Here is a 15,126-nt window from a genome sequence, read left to right on the forward strand (position 1 = left end):
GGCCGACAGGTATGCCCTTTCTAAGGGGCCTAGGGTGGAAACTGCTCCATTCTAATAGACTGTTCGTCGCTGTGGGCTTCCGATGAACTTCTGAACGGATGTGGCCATCAGGATCCAGGACCAATTTCAGATCCAAAAAATTAATGGTGCTTTCGTGTATTTCTGACGTAAATGCCATACCTATAGCGTTAGAATTAAGTGCTGCAACAAAACAGTGAAATTTCTCAATAGTGCCTTCCCAAAGTACCAGTACATCATCGATGTACCTACCCCAAAATAATATGTGTTGGGTGAAATCAGATAAATCAGATGTGAAAACTATAGTATCCTCCCACCACCCTAAAAATAAATTAGCATAATGTTTTGTTGCAGCACTTAATTCTAACGCTATAGGTATGGCATTTACGTCAGAAATACACGAAAGCACCATTAATTTTTTGGATCTGAAATTGGTCCTGGATCCTGATGGCCACATCCGTTCAGAAGTTCATCGGAAGCCCACAGCGACGAACAGTCTATTAGAATGGAGCAGTTTCCACCCTAGGCCCCTTAGAAAGGGCATACCTGTCGGCCGATACATCAGGGCCCGCAGGAACTGCTCGGATGAAGCATCCTTTCAAAAAGAAAGTAAGATCCTATATGATCGGTTTCGTGCTAGGGGCTATCCCAAAAAGGTGTTACATCATGCATATGCCAGGGCAAGCAATACCAATAGGACAGAGCTCCTGACCACCTCACCTAAGGACTCCAGTAAACAGATAGTCAGGTGCATTGGCACCTATGATGCCCAAAATAAAAGAATATGTGGCATCCTTAGGAAGCACTGGCATGTCCTGTGGGCAGACAACGACCTGAGGGCAGTGATTACACAGCATCCAAGTGTTACTTATCGGCGTGGCAGAAACATAAAAGACGCTTTAGTGCATAGCTTCTTTCGTCCGGTTCCACCTAAGACCACTTGGCTGAAATCAAATCTAGTAGGCACTTACCCGTGTGGAGACTGCATTTTCTGCCCGCTTGTCAAGAGGTGCCGCACCTTTGTCAATCCTGTGGACAAAAGAGAATATCAGATCAGACAATATATCAATTGTAAGACCACAGGTATTGTCTATGCCATTGAATGCCCTTGCTGCAAGATTTATGTTGGTAAGACATCCCAACAGTTTAGGAGAAGGATCTGTCAACACATTAGCAGCATTAACACCTCGGCAGATACCTCAATCTCTAGACATGTGAGAACCTATCATGGTGGCAATTATAGGACACTCAAATTTTGGGGGATCTTTAAAAAATCCTTGGGTGCAAGGAAAGGAGACCTGGACGTGCTTCTTCTACAAGAAGAAACCAGGTGGATATATCGCCTTGACAGTCGTAGCCCAAAGGGGCTTAATGAAGGCTTTGCATTTACTGCCTTCTTATAAATATGAGAGGAAAGTTTATATCAGTGGCGTAGGGATCGCCATAGCAACCATAGCGGTGGCTATGGGGCCCTACGCCACTGGGGGCCCGCCCGGGCCTGTTGAGAAATTTCTTTTTTACATCCACTTGCCGGCCCGTTCGTGGACGGCCCGGCTGGGGACGGGGAGAAGGAGTCAGGAGCAAGGCAGTGATTGCACGACGGGGCTGGGCAGCAGATGAGAGAGGCCGCGGTGGAGGGGGTCGGGCCGGGGTCAGGGGGGTCGGGCCGGGGTCAGGGGGGTGTGTACTATACCTGGTCCTGGAGTCTAGGAGGGAGTGGCCTTGATTCCCGCTGCAGCAGTGTCTGAGACTGACTGAGAGTGTCAGTCTCACTGCTACCACCATGTGCCTCAGCTCAGCCTGCCTGCGCTGTGGTAGGACCAGTGACCGGTCCGAGTCTGACCCTTCTCCAGTCTGCTCCCTCCTCCTCAACTGGTCAGTGGTCTCCACTCCACTCCAGCGTCCACTCCACTGTCTCCAGTCCTGCCTCTGTGCCTGTGCGGCTGCCAAGTGCCTGCTGTAACAGCTGCCCTGCTTCTGTTCTGACTGTGCCAGTGTGCCTCAGTTCTAAAAGTAAGTGATTAAGTGAAAATAATTGGAGAACTTCAGAAGATTATGATGATCAGTACAGTATCGTGATGATGTTGAACTTGATAATGATCTGAATTCTGAAGTTAAAAAGAGATGCCTGCAGACCTGAAGTGAAGGAGAGTGTGGGGGCCCCTGCCCCCTTCCTTCTCTTGGGGCCCCCAAGAGAAGCAAGGGGGCAGGGGCCCCCGCGCCCTCCTTATCATTGCAGGTATGCAGGTAGCTCTTTTTAACTTCAGAATTCAGATCATCAGACTCTCACTAATTCCAAATTTACAGCACACACACCCCTCTAGTGTCCACCATCAGACGGGAGGGAAGAAACCCCAGAACTAGACTGTGCCCCCCAACCGGGGTTTCTTCCCTCCCCTGTCTGATGGTGGACACTACAGGAGTGTGTGCTGTAATTAGTAAGTGACAGTCTGATGATCTGAAGTTAAAAAGAGATGCCAGCTAGTTCTGGGGTTTCTCCCCCCCTTCTTATATGACAGAATAAGGGTACTTTTACACTTGCGGCAGGACGGATCCGGCAGGCTGTTCAGCCTGTCGGATCCGTCCTGCCGCTATTTCGCTGGACCGCTTCTCCGTCCCCATTGATCATAATGGGGATGGGGGCGGAGCTCCGGCGCAGCTCATGGCGGTGGGAGATCTAGGATAGGTGTTTGGGTGGGAACTCTGGAAGGGGTGGTGGGAGGCCCGATAGATATGTAGGGGTGGGAGATGGGGGGGGGGGGGGGCCCATGAAAATTTTTGCTATGGGGCCCATGCATTTCTAGCTACGCCCCTGGTTTATATTAATTTGTGGATATCTCACATGTAAATCCACCCACCTGTAGTGGGTAGGAATGTAAGCTCACATATAGGTCTTATTCAGACGTTGAGACAGACCAGTATTTATGACATCAATATTGGATTTATACTTTCATGGATTCAATATTGTAAATAATAGCTATAATATCTATTTTTAAATAATCATTTAATATAGCGACAGACCTGACATCATTGGGGTGGGCAGTACAGCCATGGTACGCTACAACTGAATATGTAGGCGAGCAAGTGTTGGGGTATTAGTAGTCTCAAAAAAGGCTTTATAATTCTGTATACTACAATTACACCATTGCCAGTTGTATTCAATCTGATAACTGGTTCATTATTAAACTGTATGTAATCAATAAACTGTATGCAATCATCAGATGTCAAATTACAGTCATGTAGTATCTTTTGTTAATAATGTGGCCTGTTTTGTCACCAATACTATGTAGGCACTTTATTTGATATAGCCAGGGTCTCTTGGTAGGTGATTGGTTCTAGCCATCTAACATATGCCAATAATTTACCCCTTGATGCTGCTAAACCTTCCAGCCCTTTCTTGGTATTTGAGGGGTTCGGAGTTGGTGCGCAGCCCTGTGCCGCGCAGCTCATGCGCAGTTGCGTGTGGGGTAATTTGCGGTCACTGGCTCGTCTGCGCATGCGCCGCAGCGACTGCGCACAAATAATTACGTCACCAGGTGGCGACGGTGGTTCCCCCAGGATATGGTGTATGCGCCGCAGGGCCAGCGCACTAACAATGACGCGGCCTCCCTATGACACGGCGAGTATCGTCTTTGTCTTATGTGGATTGGCTGCACATTCTAAACACCCCCCCCCCCATGATCGATAGGCAGTTAAGATCTGTCAATCATTATCTTGACTATTTCAGCTTCTGGTTTTTGATGTCATTCATTGCTGCCCATTACCCCTGAGGAAGCCAGAGTACTGGCGAAACATGTCGGGGGCAGTGTTAGGTTTTAATGTGCGGTCACCTTCCCGCTGTGTGTTTGTTTCATGAGTAGTCCGGATGGATTACAGCTTCATTACTGACAGTAGCTGGCGATTATAGGAGAATCTAAAGTGTTATCCACGTCTGCACTAATAGGCAGGAGATAGGTAGCATCTATATTTGCCTGGGTGTTCTGATGACACAAATCGTACACCAGTACACATGCAGTAGATGTGAAAGTAAGGCAATTAGTTGTCACTGTAGCCATTAAGTGCAGACGAGGTAGGGTAATCAAATTTCCTTTTCACAATTAGGGGCAGGGATAGTGAATGTCCCCCCCCCCCCCCTTTTTCCCTCGTTTCTTCCCTTTTTCCTTTTTTTTCTCCTATGTCATTAAGCCAATGTCAACAGCAGAGGTTTGGTGGCTGTGTTTTTAATATCCTATATACTTTTCTGTTTCAATGGTCAGTACCATTGCGTTCTATGCATCTATTCAGGTTTTAATGTATATTGAATAAAAGTGATATATTAATTTGACTTGGGCCAAGATAGGTTTCTTTGCCTGTTTAGGCATCTGTAAATAAAGTGTATAATTAACCTTGCCCTAGTCTGGTCCTATAGTTATTTTGCATGTAGAGCGGCGCCCTCGGATCTCCCTGCACTATTATTCCGGGGCGATGCTCCGTTCTCCCACTATGTCCCCCGGTCTTTTCGCTGACTTGGTTATAGTAGGAGGAGACTGCCCTTGTTCTCCCTAGGTGGGACTGCTCTTAACATTTTAATAAGAGTTAGGTTCATCATCTCACAATGTCCATTCCCTTGGGAATGATATGCTGTGGTCCTGATTTTTTGACAATTGTGAAAAATACATAGTTCCTTGAAAAGTTGTGATTCGAAGGCAGATCCTTGATCTGTGAGGATTCTCTCTGGACATCCATATAGTAACGTATAGAAATGTTTCCAGAAAGCATCTGCAGTTGTTCTTGCGGTCAAGTCTTTTACAGGCACAGCTACAACGAATTTTGTGTAGTGATCAATGATGGTCATAGCATAGGTATAACCTGAGCTACTTGGTTCCAATTTCACCAGCTAGTTACATAGACACTGCCCTATCACTGCCCATAATAACACCCAGCTGGTTTATAGCTCCTCCCACCAGCTAGTTACATAGACACTGCCCTATCACTGCCCATAATAACACCCAGCTGGTTTATAGCTCCTCCCACCAGCTAGTTACATAGACACTGCCCTATCACTGCCCATAATAACACCCAGCTAGTTTATAGCTATAGTGTCCAACTAGGTAGGAGTGGGCACTACACAAGGGTCAATTGGGTAGCGTGCACTTCTTCTCACAAGGGACAGTGATATTGTATTGATCTATGCATTTAATGTAATTTACTGTGTGTTTTGCATGGAATGGTTTTCCCTGTTATATGCTTTGTAGGCCTAGTGGGGTGTAATTTAGCCTCCCAGACACTAGAGGGAGATAGGGAGCCCCTAGTATAAATGTCCAGGCCCAGACAGGGAGTGGTTAGGTCATAGTCAGGAGTCTGTGGAGACAGAAGTGAGAAGGCACCAGCCCAAGATATGCTGAGGGCCTCCTCCTGACATGCAGCTGGATAGTCCTGGTTTCTAGCTGCACCAGGAGGCTAGATGGAGTACAGCCTGCTTGGAGACCGTAGTGTATTCCAGGGGACTAGAGGAGTTACCTCGTCAGCCTGAAGCTCCTGAGGCTAAGGACAGCACCTCCTGGGAGCAACCTGCAGTCACCTGTCACCTGAAGCAGAGAGACAGCTAGGAAACAAAGGTATTGTAACCTTAAGCAAGTGCCAATACTGGAGGAAGGAATTCATACCAAGGATTTAAGCCAGCGAATAGGCATCTGGGCCTTGGGATCCAGCTAGAATTGCTGTGGGGATAGAGCAGCATAGCACTGCCAAGCATTAACTATATACCCTCCAAGTATCTTGCGAGATTGAAACCTGCTGTGATATAAACCTGCTGTGCATTTGGGACTGTAAAGGACTGTATTACCATCTTGATGTACAAAGTTGGACTGTTATAAGTAAAGCAACGTTTGGTTCACCATATCATCCGTGTACCTCACTTATTGCTACTGAAAACCGGTGTGCCACAGTTACAGGCACTGGCGTCACAAACCTTAAAGGGACCTTGCCTCAGGCACTCTAAACACCTGCAACAACCAGGGCACCTCACCCAACATCAGGCCAGGTCTCTACACCCAGAGTGTGCCCCAGAGGAATTAGTGTCTGCCTCTCATTCACTGCTACATGCCTGCCCAGGGTCCTCCAAAAAGTGAGTAACCCTCGATTGCCCATACCGTGACCTCACTGTCACTATACCCTGCAGGTCTGGCGTGTTGCATAAATTGGCGTCACGAACAGGATGCGAACATTCCTGTGCCATTGCGGATACAAAAACTGTGTGCTGTTAATTTCCTTAAAGTGACAAGCCGTAATTGCTTTATTGAAAATTGCTGGGCCAAAGTGAACTGTGATAATTGCGGTGTGAAGATTGCATTGTATGGACTGTTTTCTGCTTATTGAAGCCACCGCTTGTTGTCAGTGAATAGACAGCAATTCTGCACAAAGATGGCCGCTTAGCTTGATTGGGTTTGTTTGCTGCGTCATCTTCATACTGAATTGGCGGTACAAATTGGCGCCTTCTGCTGAAAAGTGCGGGAAGGCTATATGTCGGCGCCACCGCCCTTTCTGGACATTTGCATGTCTGCTGAAATGGACTCCGCCTCCCCCATACTGGAGTACCTGGGGGGCGGCCTCCCAGTGCAATGGGAGGATCTGTCTGCATTGTTGGCGCCACCCTGTCGCTCTCCAGAGAAGGATCGAGCATGTTGAAGAGTGAGGACTGCTCGATCCCGGTCTTTTCGCTGACTTGGTTATAGTAGGAGGAGACTGCCCTTGTTCTCCCTAGGTGGGACTGCTCTTAAAATTTCAATAAGAGTTTGGTTCATCATCTCACAATGTCCATTCCCTTGGGAATGATATGCTGTGGTCCTGATTTTTTGACAATTGTGAAAAATACATGGTTCCTTGTAAAGTTCTGATTCGAAGGCAGATCCTTGATCTGTGAGGATTCTCTCTGGACATCCATATAGTAACAAGAAATGTTTCCAGAAAGCATCTGCAGTTGTTCTTGCGGTCAAGTCTTTTACAGGCACAGCTACAACAAATTTTGTGTAGTGATCAATGATGGTCATAGCATAGGTATAACCTGAGCTACTTGGTTCCAATTTCACATGGTCAATTGCGACTATTTCTAATGGTGTTTTGCTCACTATGGAATGTAAGGGAGCTCTTTGGTCATGTTTCTCACCTTTTCCAACAGCACAGGTGGAACATTCTCAACACCATTTCTCAATATCTCCTCTCATTCCGATCCAATAGAATCTTCTACGGATGGTGGCTTCTGTTTTCTGCACGCCAAAGTGTCCTGATTGGTCATGATGCATTTCAAGAATGATTCTTGCATCACGGCGTGGTATTAGGATTTGGTATAGACGATCCCATGTAACTGGGTCTAGAGTTCTTCTAAGTAGTAGGCCTTTTTGTAGAAAGAGGTGTTTTCTATGTCTCCATAATTTGGACAATTCTAAATCTGTGTTCTTTCTGCAAATTCTTTCTGGGGTTCTTCCACTGGTGAAGAAATCTTGCAATTCTCCTAACACTCTGCTTTTGTTTTGTAACTTGATCCATCTTTCTTGGTCTACATGAGATTTTGGATCCACATGCAGTTGAGAGTTGAAAACCTTTTTTTCTTTTACAGTGATGATGTCTTGATGGGCAAAGTTGTTGTAGAAGGATGGCATTTCTACCTCTTCCCAAATATCTTCTTGTGAAGTAGGGTCTTTTTTGGTTGCTAGACGGGATTATGCATCCGCATTTTCGTTTGCTTTTCCTGTTCTGTATTTTACTGTGAAATTATTAGCAGCACGTGAGGCCCATCTTTGTTCCAACGCTCCTAACTTGGTGGTGTTAAGATGTGCTAGTGGATTGTTATCAGTGAAGGCCACGAAGGGTGTTGCAGCAAGATAGTCTTTAAATTTTTCTGTGACAGCCCACACGATTTCAACTTGAAGGAACTGTAGTTTTGGTCATTCTTTTCACTACCTCTAATAGATCTACTAGCGTAGGAAATGACTCTTTCTGTACCTTCTTGGACTTTGACAAAACAGCTCCCAGGCTTTTATTACTCGGGTCTGTGTAAAGATGATATGGCTGTTGATAATCCGGGTAACCTAAGATTGGTGGTTCGGTTAATTTCTTCTTCAGGAGCTGGAAGGCAATTTCTTATTTAGAGTTCCATTCCACTGGTATGGGAGTCTTCTGGTATCTTTTAGTATGCCCTCTCAAAAGTTCCAAGATTGGCTCTGCAATTTGGGCAAAATGAGGAATGAAACGTCTGTAATATCCTGCGAAACTGAGGAAACTTCTTACCTCCTTCACCGTAGTGGGAGTAGGCCAATTACGGACTGCGGCTATCTTCTCTGGATCCGGTTTAACACCTTCAGAGCTGACAATATGCCCTAAGTATTTAACTTCTGGCTTCAGCAGATGACACTTGGATGGTTTAACTTTCAGTCCATGCTTAATTAGAACTTGGAAAACTTCGGCCAGATGTTTCAAATGGTCTTCATAAGATTTGGAATAGATGATGACGTCATCTAAGTACAGCAGGACGGTTTACATTTTTTTATAGCCCAGACAACGCTTCATGAGTCTCTGAAAAGTTCCAGGTGCATTGCAAAGTCCAAAGGGCATGCAGTTGAACTCAAATAGGCCCATAGGGGTGGTGAATGCAGTCTTCTCACTATCTTCTGGTGCCATTGGTACTTGCCAGTATCCACTGGTTAAATCAGGTGTAGAGAAGTAGGCTGAAGATCCTAAAGCTGTCAAGGATTCTTCTATGCGTGGCAAAGGATAAGCGTCTTTGTGAGTAATTTGGTTGATTTTTTTGTAGCCCACACAGAATCTGATGTTTCCATCTTTCTTCCGGACTAGGACTAGTGGTGCAGCCCATGGGCTATTGCTGTCTTTGATGATGTTTGAGTCTTTCATCTCTTGAATCATTTGCTTGACGGATTGGTACATAGTAGGTGGTATAGGCCGATACCTTTCTTTGATCTGTGGGTGTGAACCTGTAGGGATGGAGTGTTTTATGATGTCTACTTCTCCATAGTCTGTAGAATATTTGCTGAAGGCACGGTGATGTTCCTTCACGACTTGCAATACTCTTCTATTTGGTGTTCTGGTGTGGAAGCATCTCCCACACGAAGTTCTTTCCACCACGGGGTGTTTAAGTTTTTGGCCCTGTGGGGGTTGTTTCTTTAAATCTGTAGTCACGCTGATGACATCTTGAAAGGTGATTTGGATCAGCTGTGCAATAGGATGGTACTTAGCTAATGTGACATTATAATCACTCAAGTTGAGAAGGCGAATAGGCACTTTACCTTCAGTGATGGTTACCAGGCTTCTTGCAGCTCTGACTAAAGGATAGTCTTCTAAAACAACTGGTTCCAGCAAGGCTTGGTAGTCTTGACCTTGAATTCCGACTACAGCACGGCACCATAGGAGAGTTTCAGTGCTAGGCTTGAGAATCACTGGTTGATTGTCTCGTATGCGGACACAGCTAATTTTTCCTCTTTCATTGTCGACTTTCTGTTGCGCACTCAGCACACAGATAGTTTGCTGGGTTACCTTCTGTAAGGGATCGCCTCTTATTTGGGGGTCATTCTCACAGATACGACTTTAGGACACCAGGTTTCAGGTCCAAACCGTGCATTTATTGTGCACACTCCAACCAATACAGGTTATCATGAAGTCGCAGCTTCACCTAACACATGTGACATCCACATAAAATAATAAACACTTGCCCGGCTAGGCTCTAACTAACACAGAGTTTTCCTGACTCACCTAAGTCCTTGTTCACACCCTGTGAACACGTGCAGCTTTCTCAGCCAATGTCCCCCAGCCTCCTGGCTGTACAGAGCACAGTACACCCACTGCCTCCAGTCCCGTGTCTCAGCACACATGGGGAATAGTGGTCTGTCAGCCCTCCTGGCTTGGACCACACAGAGCCTCCAGGCCTCTGTCCACAGGCAACACACTCCCCCCTTGCTGACACCCTGGGAGGTGCTTTGTGCCAGCCTGATTACTTTCAGCTGGTCTCACCTGAGGTGGAATAGGGGTGTGGACCGAACTATCCACCCCTTCCTTGCCTCTTACCTGTGTGAGACCTGTCACTGTCTCACATATCCCCCCCCTTTGTTCATGCCCGTCAGGGTGAACACCTGCATAACCACGGGAGGCTGGTGAGAGGGCATCCACCTGGCCTGGACGTGGGGAACAGCCACCCACCCTGCTCTTTGGCTGCTCCCAATAAGAACCGGCCCAGATTGGCTTTACAGCCACACTACGTAACACAGTGTCAGCGAGCACTAGCTGCCGCTGACACAGAAAATTACCGATTCTTATTTCACGAGCCAGGAACCTCAGTGACACGTACCTTCCCTTTGTTCTGCCAGACCCACGCCAGCAGAGCTTGGTTTTATCACCAAAACCAACATCTTGCCTAATCGAAACTGCCTAAAGGCCTCATGTGCCCATCTCATGACCAGATACTCTTTTGCTACTTTTTCCCGAGTGATAATGATGCGCTGTCGTATATTTTGATCTCTTTCTCTTTTTAGATCCTCTGGCTCCTGTACATGCGCCTCACGTCCTTTCTTGGACTGCTGCAGCTCTTGCCTGAACTGTTCCCAGTCATGGTCATATCCCGACACTTTCTCCTTTTCTTTGCAGGGCTCCTTCAGCAGAGCATGCTTGCCCCTACTTGCTTCTTTTACGTGCATCTGGGTCACTTCTTCCTTTTTTCCAGCAGTAGTTACCCCAGCTACTATGGCAGTTTTAGAGACCTCTGCTTCTTTAGCGGCTTTTGCCACTTCGGCCGCGGCTCCCTTTGGCTTAACTTTGGTCTCTGTAGCACCTGGGGACTTCACGTCAACCAACACATCGGCCTTAACTTTTTCAGTCTTTGTCTTCTTGAAGTCTCCAGTCTCTTTGACCGCCTTCTCATCCTTCTCGGACATGGCACCATACACTTGCCCTGTTAACCCCTCCCCCTCTTTCTCATCGAGGCAGAAGGCACCAGGGTCTTCAGCAGACTCCTCGTCTTCTGCATTTTCTCCAGAGGCTCACCCAGGACACTGTTCTCCTTTTGGGGAGGAATCAGGAGAGACAGCCCATCGTAATAGCCCGGATCTGCATACTGGTCATCCATCTCCTCATATTTCTTCCCCAGCAGGCAGCTGGCTACTTGGAAGGCCTTGTAGGCGGAGGGGACGTCTTTTGCGACCTGGTCCTGGTTACACACTGTCATGAGACTCTTGGCCTCTGCATCGACATCAGCCCCATCAACTGGTTCAGCCGATACCTTTTCCACCTTCTCTGCCTTGGCCAGCACCCTGGCACCACCATTTCCAGACCCACTCTTACCAGGCTCTGACTTCTTGGCACCTTCCAGAGGATCTTCCTCTTCTGGTTTCTCACTTTTTCCACCTGCTGTGCAGGAGCACGCTTAGGCTTCTCCACCTCATAGATGGCATCTTTTGAGCTCATGAGAGCTTCCATCTCTGCTCCGAGTTGCTTGTTCAGCCTCTCTAATTAATTTCGCTCCTTAAGCACTTCTTCAAGGGCTCTAGCCAAGGAGAGGGCCTTGGACTCTTTCTCCCGAGCATCAGCCTCTTGCTCGGTCACGTTCTTCGGCATATCGAGCCGATATGTATTTCTCCTCAACCAAGAGCTGGTCAAACTTCTTTTGTTTCTTCTCCAATCTAGATACAGTTTGTCTCTGGTGGTCCAGGTCCACCTTGCGATCACTAGTGATGAGCGGCAGGTGCCATATTCGATTTTGACGAAATTCGCGAATATTCGATAGAATATTCGTTTTATATTCGTCGAAATCGAATATTCATCATTTTGCTTGTTATTGCGATTAATATGCGATTTAAATAATCGAATTTCGATTTTAACTTAAAGGCTACTCTCCTATTGAAATAGCAATGCGATTATTTCAAGTTATAATAATCGAATTTCGATTTTAACTTAGCACTGCTATATTCCATATTCGTTAATTCTAGCCTAATATGGAATATAGCAGTGCTAAGTTAAAATCGAAATTCGATTTTTATAACTTGAATTATTCGCATTGCTATTTCAATAGGAGAGTAGCCTTTAAGTTAAAATCGAAATTCGATTATTATAACTTGAATTAATCGAATTGCGATTTCAACTTGGACCTGGTTTACTATGGTTGGCTTGGTAGAATTAGCGAATATGACGAATATATTCGTTATATTCCACAAAACGAATATGGCGAATGTATTCGTTATATTCCACAAAACGAAGATAACAAAATATTCTCCATCTTCGTTTTATCTACCTATTCATCAACTTCGCTAATTCTAGCAATCATATAGGAAAGTTTACTATAGAGACAGCTAAGTTTAATTCGCTATGCGATTATATGACTGCTTTTAAAAAAAAAATAAAAAAAATGGAATAGTTATAATACCTGATAATTATTATAATTATTCTATTTATAAAATAAAAGCAAAGTAATATAATCGCATAGCGAATTAAACTTAGCTGTCTCTATAGTAAACTTTCCTATATGATTGCTAGAATTAGCGAAGTTGATGAATAGGTAGCTAAAACGAAGATGCAGAATACTTCGTTATCTTCGTTTTGTGGAATATGACGAATACATTTGTTATCTTCGTTTTGTGGAATATAACGAATATATTCGTCATATTCGCTAATTCTACCAAGCCCATTGAAGCCAACCATAGTAAACCAGGTCCAAGTTGAAATCGCCATGCCGATTAATATAACTCGAAGTAATCGCATGGCGATTTCAACTAGGTAATTACATTCCTCCGCTCTCACACTCCTTCATCCAGCATAGGGCTGCTTCCCCAGGCTGTCAATCCAAGTCACCTCCCCCTCCTAACCCTACTATCCACAGCAAAGACAAAGACTTATATACTACCGGCACATACTGCAGTGCAGTGTCCGGCTCCACGTCTCGCTCTGCCGATTCGGCTGTGTGCAGAGCAGTAGTTATGATTGCGATATTATGTCCCAGTTGTATATTCAGATTGTTACACCAGGGTGGAGGGGGGAGAGCTTGGACATAATATCGCTATCATAACTACTGCTCTGCACGCAGCCAAATCGGCAGAGTGAGACAAAAATTTGCAAAGAAAGATAGCCTAATCCCTAATTAAATAAATAAAAATACATACAGTACAAATATATATTACTGCATATGGTGTTACTTTACTTTTTGAATAAAAATGAATAATTTATATACATGTATATGTGCGTGTATAGTATATAAATATATATTATAATTATTATTATTTATATTATAATATAACTTGTAATATATTTTTATATTTGTAAAAAATGCATTGCTAGTTATCAATAATATCAGTATTTACATTTCTATGCAGTCATGCATTGCGATTGGTAGTGGAACTATGTATATACACAATATACTGCCGCACTGGATATAAATATAACATAAAAAACTTCTGGGGACTTAAGCTTATATTAGCAAATGTATATCAAATGAACTTTACTGAGGCTCTGAATAAGGTTGCACCCCATCCCCCCTCCCCCTACAGGCAGTCTGTGAATGAGATCGCGCGCTATCTCTCTACACACTGATGCCCTGCCCTCCCATTCACTGAAAACCCGTAGACAAAAGGAACTCCCTGTTTGGGGGAAGGGGGGTATTGTCTGCAGGCTGAAAGTGCAGGTTATTTTCTGGCTGGAGGACCCCTTTCACTGCGCTTCTGGTGGAGTACGTGTTTATTAACTAAATCAGGACAATAGCTAAAATAATGGACCAGCAATAAAAATAGCAATACATATAAATAAGTGATAGATCCAGGAGCATACACAAACAAATAAATTAATATCCCATAAATACTGTAGGTCCTTCACTAACTGCCTGCTGTCTCTGTTATATGGCAAATTCCATTAAAAGATCGAAGCGCTGACATTGATAGTTACTTACCAACTACTGACACCTTGTCTATACTGCAACAAATTGCTGTGAACTTTGATACATATATATATTCTCTATTCTCCTATTCTATGCTGCTACAATTATATTAGAATATGGAAGTGTCTTTTTTCCCTCTGTGAATTGGAACACTATCTAACTCTGCTACATAAACTATGATATTTATGGGATATTAATTTATTTGTTTGTGTATGCTCCTGGATCTATCACTATTTTAAATGTATTGCTATTTTTTATTCATTGCTATATTTTATTGCTGGTCATTATTTTAGCTGCTATATTGATTTATTATATGTAAATATATTTTATATATTTATATTATATATACATTTACATATAGTATAATTAGTGTAATATTGTATAATTATTTTTTTAATACAGAGGTTATCTATATATGTCCATTATACTGTACAATACATTATAATCTAAATCACCATACCTCATATGGATCATGGAATAAATAATTATACAATATTACACTAATTATACTATATGTAAATTTACATATAATATAAATACTGTATTAACATTCAGCCACTATAGGAACATAGTTAAGAAATACACTGTATCCACTACTTCAGAGAAAAACAAATAAATAAAAATAAATATGGAAAACTCCATCAAGATACAAAACAATATACACTTGAAGGATAAAACTGACATACTTGAAGCAAACTATCTTATTACTTGAAATTGGGACATTCTCTAATAACTTTCTTATCCCCTAAACACTGAAGGTATTTACATGCAAATCGCGATTCATATGCTAATGACGCCCTTCATTAAGGTTGCAAGTACATACAAAAGGATCGACTAATGGCGTACATTGCAGTATTATACCTCAGTATCGCTGACTACACTGCCTGCGCCTGACTGGAAGCAAACTATCTTATTACTTGAAATTGGGACATTCTCTAATAACTTTCCTACCCCCCACTCTCAGTATGGCTACAATAGGATCTAAGGCCCCTTTCACACGGGCGAGGAGGGGCTGGAAGGGTTAAAAATAGGGCTCATGGGGTTAAGAATAAATAAAAAATAATAAACTACTGTACAATGGACTAACTATACATTCATATATTTATGTACTGAATCACAATTATGATTCAGTACATCTAGAATATTAGACTATATATTTGCATATGCAGCTCTATAATATATCTGTATACACCGCTCCATTATGTCTT

This window comes from Bufo gargarizans, chromosome 2 (genome assembly GCF_014858855.1).
Source record: "Bufo gargarizans isolate SCDJY-AF-19 chromosome 2, ASM1485885v1, whole genome shotgun sequence".
Taxonomy (NCBI): Eukaryota; Metazoa; Chordata; class Amphibia; order Anura; family Bufonidae; genus Bufo; species Bufo gargarizans.